The 12,015-nt window shown below is 37.7% G+C and overlaps 1 non-coding gene across 1 annotated transcript; it reads right to left on the bottom strand.

Moving 5' to 3' along the window:
- Nucleotides 1–11,618: 11,618 nt before the first annotated feature.
- LOC121228368 (small nucleolar RNA R71) lies at nucleotides 11,619–11,725 on the bottom strand. The gene has a single exon (XR_005925944.1). It is a non-coding gene; the product is annotated as a small nucleolar RNA R71 (small nucleolar RNA).
- Nucleotides 11,726–12,015: the final 290 nt, after the last annotated feature.

Raw genomic sequence — 12,015 nt, 5'->3', positions numbered from 1 at the left:
GAACTGCACTGGCCAAGGATTGGGCAGCCCAAAACCATCCATATGCTAACCCAAATCAGCTTATTAGCTGATTAATTAAGCTTGCAAAGGAGCCCTTAAAGACTTGTCAAAGTTGCATTCAAGCCCCTTGATAAACCGTAATTTATACATATTTTTACCCCATTTTTAACGCATTTTATGGATGATTTCCCATTAGAATTGGTGAATTCGGTTCTCCTAATGCTTTAATTTCATGTTTTATACTTAGGAGAGCATAGGAGAACAAACGGAACAAGAAACGGGACAAAAATGGAGAAAATGGGCCAAAGTACGAAATCAACACGGTCTGGACCTCCTCACACGGGCAGACCACACGGTCGTGTCAATTTGGCAAGCTCGACCACGGCCTGAAGTAATCTCACACGGGCGTGTCACACGGGCATCTCCCTACTGAGCCCAAGTTGAGTCCAATTCGGAAAAGGCTAATTTTGAAGGCCCTTAGGCGTTCCAAGGCCTATAAATACACCCTAGAGGAGGAAGAGAAAAGGGAACACACAGGGAGGGGGTAAGAAATTACTCCAAGGAAGCCGATTGATCCGTCTCAAAAGTCGGATTCATCATCAAGACTGAAGATCTCTCCTCAATTTTCCCTTTAGGAGTTTTGGGTTTTCTTTATGTTTTGTATTCTTTATTATTCTAAGATGTTTTCTTATTTAGTTATGAACTAAAACCCCTAAATACTTAAGGGGAATGAAACCTAAGATGAATCTTGTTATTATTTTCTGAATTTTATGATAAATATTTAACTTGTTCTTAATTATGTGTTCTTAATTCTTGTTTTGATATCCCAGGATACTGATTCAAGATAAGCTCTTATTCAGAGGAGGAATAAACCCTATCTAAGAGTACATTTGTCATAATTAAGCGGAGTTGTTTGCGCGCCTAGACATAGGGTGACAAAATTTTGCCGGATTAGGGTGAAACCTAATAAGGGGATCCATAGATTGAGTTAATGCAACCCTAGGGTGTTTGTTAGAGAAAAGTCTCAATTATTCAATCTAGGGATTAGACGTTGTTAGTCTTGAATAGGGATAATAACATAACTTAGGGATCTCTATGGAACAAGTTAAATTAATAAATCGTCCGATTCGGAGCCAGAATAACAAGTACAGTCTAGGTGGATTTTTCCTTAGGTATTGTCTTAATCGATCATTTTCCAAAAGTAATCCCCCAATTTCATTTTCTGTGAATTCTTAGATTAGTTGATTAGTTAGTTAAAACAAAACCCCCTTATTCTTAGGCTAGATAATAAAAAGACAGTCATTACTAGTACTTTTAGTTCCTTTGGGTTCGACAATCCGGTCTTGCTAAAACTATACTACTGTTCGATAGGTACACTTGCCTACATCGCGATAATAGTTAGTTTCAAGAACGATTAATTATAAATATTTAAAACCTATCACGAAATAACGCGATCAAGTTTTTGGCGCCGTTGCCAAGGAACTAAGATATTAGGAACACTCAATTTTTATTACTTTTTCCATTTATTTTTCTTTCAATTTAATTTAATTTTTTATTATTTATTAATTTACTTTTTCTTTCTCTTGGCAGGTTTTTATAGTTTATGACTAGAAGAAACCCGTCAGGACCACTACTTTTTGACAAAGAAATCGATCGCACAGTTCACAGAAACCAAAGAGAAATAAGGCGAAGCTTAAGATACACAGAGAATGAGCAAGAGGACGATACTCAACCCCCAACCGAAGAGATGGCTGAAAACCAAGACAATCAGCTACCTCCTGTAATTGCAGTTAATCAAAATCCTGCTCCATGCGCTATGTATGATTATGTTAAACCTTCTTTAACAGGAACTGAATCAAGCATAGTTAGACCTGCTGTAGCTGCAAATACTTTTGAACTAAAACTTAACACAATTCAAATGATACAACAGTTTGTTCAGTTTGATGGTTTGCAGGATGAAGATCCCAACTCTCACTTAGCAAACTTTTTGGAACTATACGATACATTTAAAATCAATGGCGTTTCTGATGATGCCATGCGTCTTCGGTTGTTTCCCTTTTTATTGAGGAACAAAGCTAAACAGTGGTTGAACTCTTACCATGAGGGTCAATCACTACTTGGGAACAAATAACTGAAAAATTTCTATTAAAATATTTCCCGCCGGCCAAAACAGCCAAATTACGTAACGATATCTCTTCGTTTGTGCAGATGGACTTAAAAACTCTTTATAATGCATGGGAAAGATACAAGGACTTACTGAGAAGGTGCCCTTACCATGGGTTACTGCTTTGGCTTCAGGTTCAAACGTTCCATAATGGCCTGAATCCTTCGACTCGGGAAATGGTTGACGCAGCTGCTGGTGGAACCATCAATAATAAAACACCTGAAGATGCTTATGAGTTTATAGAGGAGATATCACTGAATAACTATCAGTGGCAAGTCATGAGGACAAAACCAACAAAAACAGCCAATGTTTATAATGTTGATTCGGTCACCATGCTCTCTAATCAGGTAAACCTCTTGAATAAGAAAATTGATGGTTTTCTTAGTTCTTCACAGGTTCACCCAGTAATGCAGTGCGAAGCAAGTGGAGGTGGATCAAGCAATTCAGAATACCAACCTTATGGCCACAACATGGATAACGAGTAGTTAAATTACATGGGTAATAATTCTTGATCTCAAAATAATCCATATAGTAACACTTACAATGCAGGTTGGAGGAACCACCCAAATTTCTCATGGGGAGGCCAAGGAAATTAGAGACCACCTCCAGGCTACCAACAACCACCCTACCAACAGGAAAAGAAGCCGAACCTTGAAAAGATGCTCTCAAAGTTTATATCGGTGTTAGAAACCCATTTTCAGAACACCGAAACACACTTAAAAACCAACAAGCGTCAATCCAAGGGCTCAAAACTCAGATAGGCCAGCTTTCTAAACTAATCTCTGAACGACCACAAGGTAGCTTGCCAAGTAATACAGAACCCAACCCAAGGGAACAGCTCAACGCAATTAATATTCAAGATGACGAAGGAGTCGTTGAGCCTGAACCAGAACCGAGGCAAGAAACTATAGTAAGCAGAGGCCAAGGTGAGGTAGGTCATAATAAAAACAAATCAGTGAATGTCGAATACAAACCTTGTGTGCCATACCCCAACGTGACAAGGAAAGACCGATCAGATGAAAAATTTGGTAAATTCCTTAAACTTTTAAAAAAAGTACACATTAACTTACCGTTTATTGAAGCTCTATCACAGATGCCAAACGCAATGAAATTTTTAAAGGAGCTTTTAGCAAATAAGCGGAAGTTGGATGAGGCATCACATGTAGAGCTAAACGCAGTGTGCTTAGTTATTCTACAAAATAAGCTACCGACCAAATTAAAAGATCCAGGGAGTTTTACAATTCCTTGCTTAATTGGTAGTTTAGATGTTAATAATGCATTAGCTGACTTAGGGGCTAGTATTAACGTTATGTCCTACAAAATGTTCAAACAATTAGGTCTTGGGAAACCCAAATAGACTAGGATGAGCATTCAATTAGCAGATAAAACTATAAGATTTCCTAGGGGTATTATTGAAGATGTGCTAGTTAAAATTGATAAATTTATATCTCCCGTGGACTTCATTGTTCTAGACATAGAAGAGGATAGCAACACTCCTTTAATTCTAGGAAGGCCTTTTTTAGGAACTACTAAAACGATCATTGATGTTGGCACAGGTGAACTCACACTCTGTGTGGGAGACAAAACAATCACCCTTCAAGCTCGCAATTCTGGCAACACATTGGAAATTGAAGGTGATCGTTTAACCCATTCTACTAAAACTGACAATGTGGTACAACCTACTTTGCAGGAAATGAGTCTGAAGGAAGCACATGAGTCATTCTCAAGCAATAGTAGAGGACCTACTCATGAAGAACGAAGGCTACAAATCGAGGAGCTAGATGAATGGCAGACGCATAAACCAAGAATGGATGATAAACCAGAACTACGCCAGATCAATCTCAACACCTTCTCACATCAACTTAAGGTTGGAGATAAAGTCTTATTAGATGCCGTAGATCCTCACATTGTCACTACCACACCGAATGAAGAAATCCCTCTTACGGTACTTAGTATTTTTCCATTTTTTACAGTTGAGTTAAGTCACCCCAAGTTCGGCACTTTTAAGGTAAACAATACCCGTTTAAAACCTTATTTTGATGAGATTGATAGCAGGAATAAGGAGTATAAACTCCTGGAACCACCATGACCATTCAACGAAGGGGTAAGTCAAACTTAGACTATAAATAAGCACTTTTCAGGAGGCTACCCGAGCACTAACTGTATTAACTTCTTTGAAATTTACTCTTCAACACCTAACTTACTAATGGAGCTCTTGAATACAGGTCTTCCACAGAGACACGGCCAAGCACACAGGCATGCTTGAGGCTGTGTGAAAATAGGGCAACAATTTTCCCAAACACGGGCTACGATAAAATGCCACGGCCGTGCGACATGCCCGTGTGGAAGAACCGTGGGTGAACCTGTTAAAACAGCACGGCGTGCAACACGCCTGTGTCTAGCATCCGTGGTCGAACCTGTTAGATTGACATGGGCGTGGGTCTACATACACGGGCATGAGAGAAGTGAACAACACCAGACACGGCCGTGCGACACGACCGTGTGCACCCACACGTACAAGGAACACAAGCGTGTACTAAATGTCAGACGCGCCCAAATTCAAAATTCGCGAATCATACGGGCTGAAATTGGGGAACACGAGCGTGTTACCTGGCCGTGTGCCCCAAAATCTATAAATAGGCTGCACTATTCATTGTCTTCTTCATCCAAAAACCCTAACCCTAGACGCTACAAGTCCACACGCCCTCCTTGCCACGCCCGTGCACCACCTCCAACTCCATTTTTGATGCCCATTTTCCTCTTTCTAGCGTTTGTTCACTCTTTTCTTGTATATTATTACTAATTTCTAGGGCTATTTATCATAATAATATGAAATTTTTCATGTTCCTTTCTTATTTTTATCATACAAATGTTATATCTAGAATAGTTATTATCTTTCTCACGTTAAAATTCTTACTCATTACGTGATTTCTGTACTCCATTTGACTAGTTTACGTAAATATTCATGATTTCCCATGCCTTTTGTGTTGACATTTTTGTTCATCCAGACAATATTCTTTGCAAAAAAAAAAATTTAGTTATTCACCCTACTATTATGTAACGCCACAAAAGTATGGATTAGTTTAATTAAAATTGTTAAGTGTTGATAGTTGTGGCTGAAATTATGATTTTTATTTAAAATTTGTATTCATTTTACTTTGACCACTCATCAAGATGACTTAATGATTCTATTTGTAAGTACCATGTCATCTTCACGTGGTAAAAAGGCTGCTGTCCCTGCTTCAAAGAAAAGGGAGGGAGCATCATTTTCCTCAGGTCCTACCGCGAAAGTTCGTCACCCTTTCCTGTGGTTCTCCATCGGGCCCCAAGAAGAACTATTCTAAATACTCCGGGCCTGACCTTTAATTGCGGGCTGCTACATCGACTGGGCTGCGGTAGAACAAGTTCAGTTGGCTAAAGCGATTCAGTCCCTCCTAACCACCAACCCTTGGGAGCTTTTCTTTGGGATCATCGAGCCGACGTATCTCGAGCTTACGATGGAATTATGCTCCACATTTCATCTTCAGACCGTGATGATGAACTATGATGATCTTGGCACAGTCTAATTTCGCCTAGGCAGATTAGTCTGCCAGCTCAACGTCCCAGAATTCAGTACGGTGCTGGGTTTATATACGGAGGAATTCAAGGAGGAGAATGACTTACATGCTCTCAACCGCCACATCTATCGTTCTCCTTCACGGTGCTGGGACGTACTAGTACCAGGTGGGGCAACCTATAATCCTAGTCTCTCCAAGGCATCGACTCTCCCTCCATCTCTGAGGTACCTACACGCCGTTTTGGCTCACATGATTACAGGAAGGTGAGAGAGCACCGACATTGTCAACACTCACGACGCCTACTTTTTATGGTGTATGTTGCATGGGCACATCATCAACCTTACCTATTTTATTACCCTCGTGATTCATCACCAGACGGAGCTGCATAGAAAGGGGGTCATCTCCATTGGCCCCTATGTTACTTGGTTGGCTTGACACTTCGGGCTCCTCAGCACCGCAGCTCAAGAATCATTCTTAACCCTCATTGGCCAAATGTCTCCACAAGGCATCTCGAGCATGCTTAGAATGAGGATGATTGAAAAGTGCCGAGAAACCTACCCTCTTCAATATCGTCTCGCCCAACCTATCGAGTAGGAGGCCTACGATGACATTCCTGATGATGTCCCTCCACAGTACGAGGACCCACCAACTCAGCCACCACCACCCTCTCGTCCAGTTCATGCGGCAACTTTATATGCTGACATCTTTGAGGCCTCACTCGATTTGAGCAGCAGTGTTGTCAATGATTTGGCAACATTGATGCTACTTTACAATAGATTTGTCAGCAGCTCCACATCTCATCGCCAGCCCCACCTCGCAAACCATCCAGCGATGAAGATGTTTAAAAACATTTAGTTATTATTTTATGTTTTTAATTTTTATTAAAACTACTTTTTATTTTTATTTGATTTTAGAATTTTATTTTTAATTATCAATTTCGGTTATTTTTTTATGAGTAATTATTATTCCTAATATCCCCTAAAAAGTTCCTGATTTTATTACAGTTATATAGAGGTCTTAAGCTCATCATCGTATAGGAACTACAAACTCCACCGGGAAAGGTTCTCCACGATTGCCATGTCCTAATCGACCTCGACTATAGCTACCACTAGATATAATATTCTTTTGGCGCAGGACTTATGGACTAATGAACCTCTACCACTGCCGGAGTATCCTCCTCCACTCTCGTACCGATTACTCTCCAAAACTCCAGTTCAAGGAATTCATCATACAGGAAGTTTCACTTTTCTCCCTATCTTATTTTTATATTCTAATATCTATCTTTGTACATTGAGGGCAATGTTCATCTTAAGTGTGGGGGGTATTTATTTCATTATCAAAAAATCCCTGAATGACTGTCTTGTTCTCTTGAAAAGCTCTTATATCGTATTTAAGATAAATTTTGATTGATTTATGACGTTGATTGATATATCTTGAATTAAAACATATGCATTTATGCATTGATTGTTTAAACCTTAAGACATTAGAGAATCAAGCATGATAAGTCGATTTTTAAGAATTTAAAATTTTAGGTTGTTTCCCCAAAGTTTAGGTATTACTTTGAGTTAGAATTCACAAGTTTTAAACATCAAACAGCCATAATTTTTGTGAGATTCTTGAGCCTTTTGAGCATCTATTAATTCTTTCATGCTCACTATTATTATTGCTTTGAGTGTGTCAGTATTGAACTGTTATTCTAGAACTTGCTTGATTCATCATGTCAAGGCCACACCATTTGATTTGATATGTCAAAATGAGAAAGGCACTTAGGATTAACCCACTCATGCCATGAAAAGCCCACCTCCACGATTAACCCTTAGTAAACCCCGTTGAGCTAACAAGCCATTTCTTATATTACCCTTAATATTAACCCTTAACCCATTATTGTTGAAATCCCCTAAATTGCTTAGCTATGTCTTGTTCTTAATAGTTAGTCTATGTTACTTAACTCGTTCTTAAAAAAAATGTATACATATTAGTAGTGATCTTTTGTTTGTAAGCTTTAGTATTTAAATTCCATAGTCAGAGAAGGAATTATGTTGTACGTAAGTGATGATTAAATATTTTTCTAATTAAGTAATTTTTCAACTCAATTTAGATTCTAACCCTTTCTTTCAGCTTGTGACCACACCCCCTAACCAAGCCTCATTACAACCCTCTAAAGACCTTTTGATTAATGTATCATCTCAATTTATAGTGGTGGAGATTTGATTTTCATGCAAGCCTATGGTAATGACTTTTCATTATTGACTATTGAGTGCTTCATTTATTGTCCTTAAACACCTCGAGTAATTTGAGTGAATCTTTAGTGAGGATGTAAAACTCTGTGACATTTTGAATACAAGGTAATGACCTAAACGAGGGGAGCACCTATGTTTTCAAAATAAAATGCTCAACTTGGAGTGTTTGAAACTTTGATGTTCTTTGAGTTGAATTCTCAATGTATGATTACCTGTGGATTATTTTGAGATATTATCAATAGAAATTATAAGTTGAGAATAATTTATTTTGATTATGAGTTCAGAATTTTGCTTGAGGACAAGCAAATGCTTAAGTGTGGGGGTATTTGATAAATCGTAATTTATACATATTTTTACCCCATATGTAACGCATTTTATGGATGATTTCCCATTAGAATTGGTGAATTTGATGCTCCTAATGCTTTAATTTCAGGTTTTATACTTAGGAGAGCATTGGAGAGTGAAAGGAACGAGAAACAGGCCAAAAACGGAGAAAATGGGCCAAAGTAAAAAATCAACACGGCCTAGACCTCCTCACACGGGCAGACTACACGATCGTGTCAATTTGGCACGCTCAACCACGGCCTGAAGTAATCGCACACGGGCGTGTCACGCGGGTGTGTCCCTGCTGAGCCCAAGTTGAGTCCAATTTAGAAAAGGATAATTTTGAGGGTTCTTAGGCATTCCAAGGCCTATAAATACACCCTAGAGGAGGAAGAAAAAGGGGAACACACAGGGAGAGAGTAAGAAATTACTCCAAGAAAGCCAATTGATCCATCTCAGAAGCCGGATTCACCATCAAGATTGAAGATCTCTCCTCAATTTCCCCTTCAAGAGTTTTGGGTTTTCTTTATGTTTTGTATTCTTTATTATTCTAAGATGTTTTCTTATTTAGTTATGAACTAAAACCCCTAAATACCTAAGGGGAAGGAAACCTAAGACGAATCTTGTTATTATTTTCTGAATTGTATGATAAATATTTAACTTGTTCTTAAGTATGTGTTCATAATTCTTGTTTTGATATCCCAGGATACTAATTCAAGATAAGCTCTTATTCAGAGGAGGAATAGACCCTGCCTAAGAGTACATTTGTCATAATTAAGTGGAGTTGTTTGTGCGCCTAGACATAGGGTGACAAGATTTTGCCGGGTTAGGGTGAAACCTAATAAGAGGATCCATCGATTGAGTTAGTGTAACGTTAGGGTGTCAATTAGGGAAAATTCTCAATTATTCAATCTAGGGATTAGACGTTATTAGTCTTCAGAACAAGTTAAATGAATAAATCTTCCGATTCAGAGCCAGAATAACAAGTACAGTCTAGGTGGATTTTTCCTTAGGTATTGTCTTAATTCAATCGTTTTCCAAAAGCAATCCCCCAATTTCATTCTCTGTGAATTCTTAGATTAGTTAATTAGTTAGTTAAAACAAAACCCCATAATTCTTAGGCTAGATAATAAAAAGACAGTCATTACTAGTACTTTTAGTTCCTTTGGGTTCGACAATCCGATCTTGCTAAAACTATACTACTGTTCGATAGGTACACTTGCCTACATCGCGATAATAGTTAGTTTCAAAAATGATTAATTATAAATATTTAAAACCTATCACAAAATAACGCGATCACCCCTCCGCAATCGGTGGCTTTATGGATTTGTCCCAAGCCATATTTAGCAAAGTTGAAGCCATCAACTTTGCCACATAGATGGCCAGCCAAGGGGTGGCTCTTTGGTTTCTATTTTCAGCAAATTTTAGCTACCACATTCAGCTATAAAAACCCCCTTGGCTGATCATTCAAGACACACCTCGATTCATTCACATCTCTCCTATTCTCTCTCACTTTCTCCTTTCATTTTCCCATTTCAAGTCCCTTGCTCTTGTGCCGATTTCTCCCCTTGGAAAAGGGTTCTTCTTCAGCCATTTTGGAGCAGCAATTAAGTGTTCATAGAAGCCTTGATCGGTGAGAACAACAAAGAACGAAGACAGAGCAAACTAGTCAAGCCACGAGAAACACCGGATTTAATTCTTGTTCCCTATCTCTTAAATTTTTGTTGTTGTTATGATGAACATATCTATGAATATTTATGTTGTTGGAATGGTTAATTTAATCAGTTTAGCTTGAATTTAATTCGTGTTGGTTTGATTACATTTCATCTACTTAAATTATTAAAATTGTGTTTATGTTGTTATATGCCTCAGTAAAATGCTTGATTAAGTAAAATAATGCCTAAGTTATTCTTGCATTACAATTGTGAGATAGCTAATGAATTAATTACTTAAATGAATTGAAATTGTAATTAATGAACACAATAGTTAATCTGTGCATGTTTATTCTTCTAAGGTAGCTGAAGGTTAAATTAGCAATGTATTTGGCGATACACTTGCCTTGCATAACTTGCAAGATTATTGTGATTAAACTGTTTCAAGGTAAGAATACCTTGTTACTTGACATAGTCTTTTATGTGCTTATTAGATTTAATTAATCGTTTGAATTGACATAGGGATATGCAAGAGATTAGTTCAATTTAATAAGTATGTATGTACAATAACATGTTCGCTGATTAAAATATGTTTAATCATTTGAATTAACATAGGGATATGCTAATAGATGAATGGATGTGTGAAGGTGAATATGTTCATAAGTTAGCAGATTACCGAGTTGCCATGAATTTATTTGTAATAACATAAGGATGAGCTTAATAATTCTAAGTTAAAGAAATGTAATTAAATCAACACAATTATGTCATCTTGATTAAATCATATTTTGAAATCGTGCATTTGAGATTTATTTCTTTAGCTACTTAGTTTAGAATCTTAGTTTTTAATCACCCTCTTCAACAAAATATTTTTCTTCACCAAAATGTTTTAAATTGCATTCATAGATAATTCTTTTCGTAGTCCCTGTGGGTACGATAACTCGACATTTAGTTGTCACTTTATTACTTGTTGCGATTGTGTACACTTGCACATTTCCGTCATTCCAAGTTTTTGGCGCCGTTGCTGGGGACTGTTTTAAAAAGTCATTATTTGTGAATTTGTTAGTTTTGCATTTTGGTTTATTTTTTCTATTTATTTTTTAACTTAATTAATTTTTCTGTGATTATTTTAGGTGTTTATAAGTACTGACTGAATTATTAACTATTCCCTGTAGACCCCGAGATTGAACGAACTTTTTGACAACGAAGAAAACAATCAAATCAGATGAGGACCGAAGAGATGAACTTCAAAAATTCGATCCAAGGAAATGGAGCAAACCCTACTAAAAATCCTATCCCTATTACTGATGATAGGGATAGAGCTTTACGACAATATGTCGTGCCAATATTTAATGATCTTAACCCTAGTATTAGGAGACCCAAAATTGAGGCACAATAGTTCAAGCTAAAGCCAGTCATGTTCCAGATGCTTCAAACAATGGGCTAATTCAGTGGAATGCCTACCGAAGATCCTCACCTACACTTAAGACTATTTATGGAGGTGAGCGATTCTTTCAAGTTAGCTGGAGTACCCGAAGAGGCATCACGATTGAAGCTATTCTCATATTCACTGAGGGACAGAGCTCGAGCCTGCTTGAACTCATTGTCATTGAACTCAATTTCCACATGGCAAGAGTTAGCAGAAAGATTCCTTATGAAGTATTTCTCGCCTAGCAAGAATGCTAAGTTGAGGAACGAGATCACTGCCTTCCAACAAGTGGATGATGAGTCCTTGTATGAGGCATATGAAAGATACAGAGATTTATTATGAAAATGCCCTCATCATGGAATCCCACATTGCATCCAACTTGAGACATTTTATAATGGTCTCAATGCTCACACGAGAATGGTAGTGGACACTTCTGCTAACGGTACTCTTATTTCTAAGTCTTATAACGAGGCTTATGAAATCATTGAGAGGATTGCCAGCAAAAATTACCAATGGCCAACCAATCAAGCAGTGTCAAGAAGATGAGTTGCTGGAATACATGAAGTAGACGCTCTTACTTTACACGTATTTCAAGTATCATCAATATCCTCAATGTTAAAAAATCTTACTACTAATCGATCTAATAGTTTTG

The sequence above is a fragment of the Gossypium hirsutum genome, chromosome A04, assembly GCF_007990345.1.
Source record: "Gossypium hirsutum isolate 1008001.06 chromosome A04, Gossypium_hirsutum_v2.1, whole genome shotgun sequence".
In the NCBI taxonomy this organism is placed as follows: Eukaryota; Viridiplantae; Streptophyta; class Magnoliopsida; order Malvales; family Malvaceae; genus Gossypium; species Gossypium hirsutum.
The sequence above is the reverse complement of the archived record's forward strand: the minus strand, read 5'-3'. Positions and strand labels throughout refer to the sequence as shown.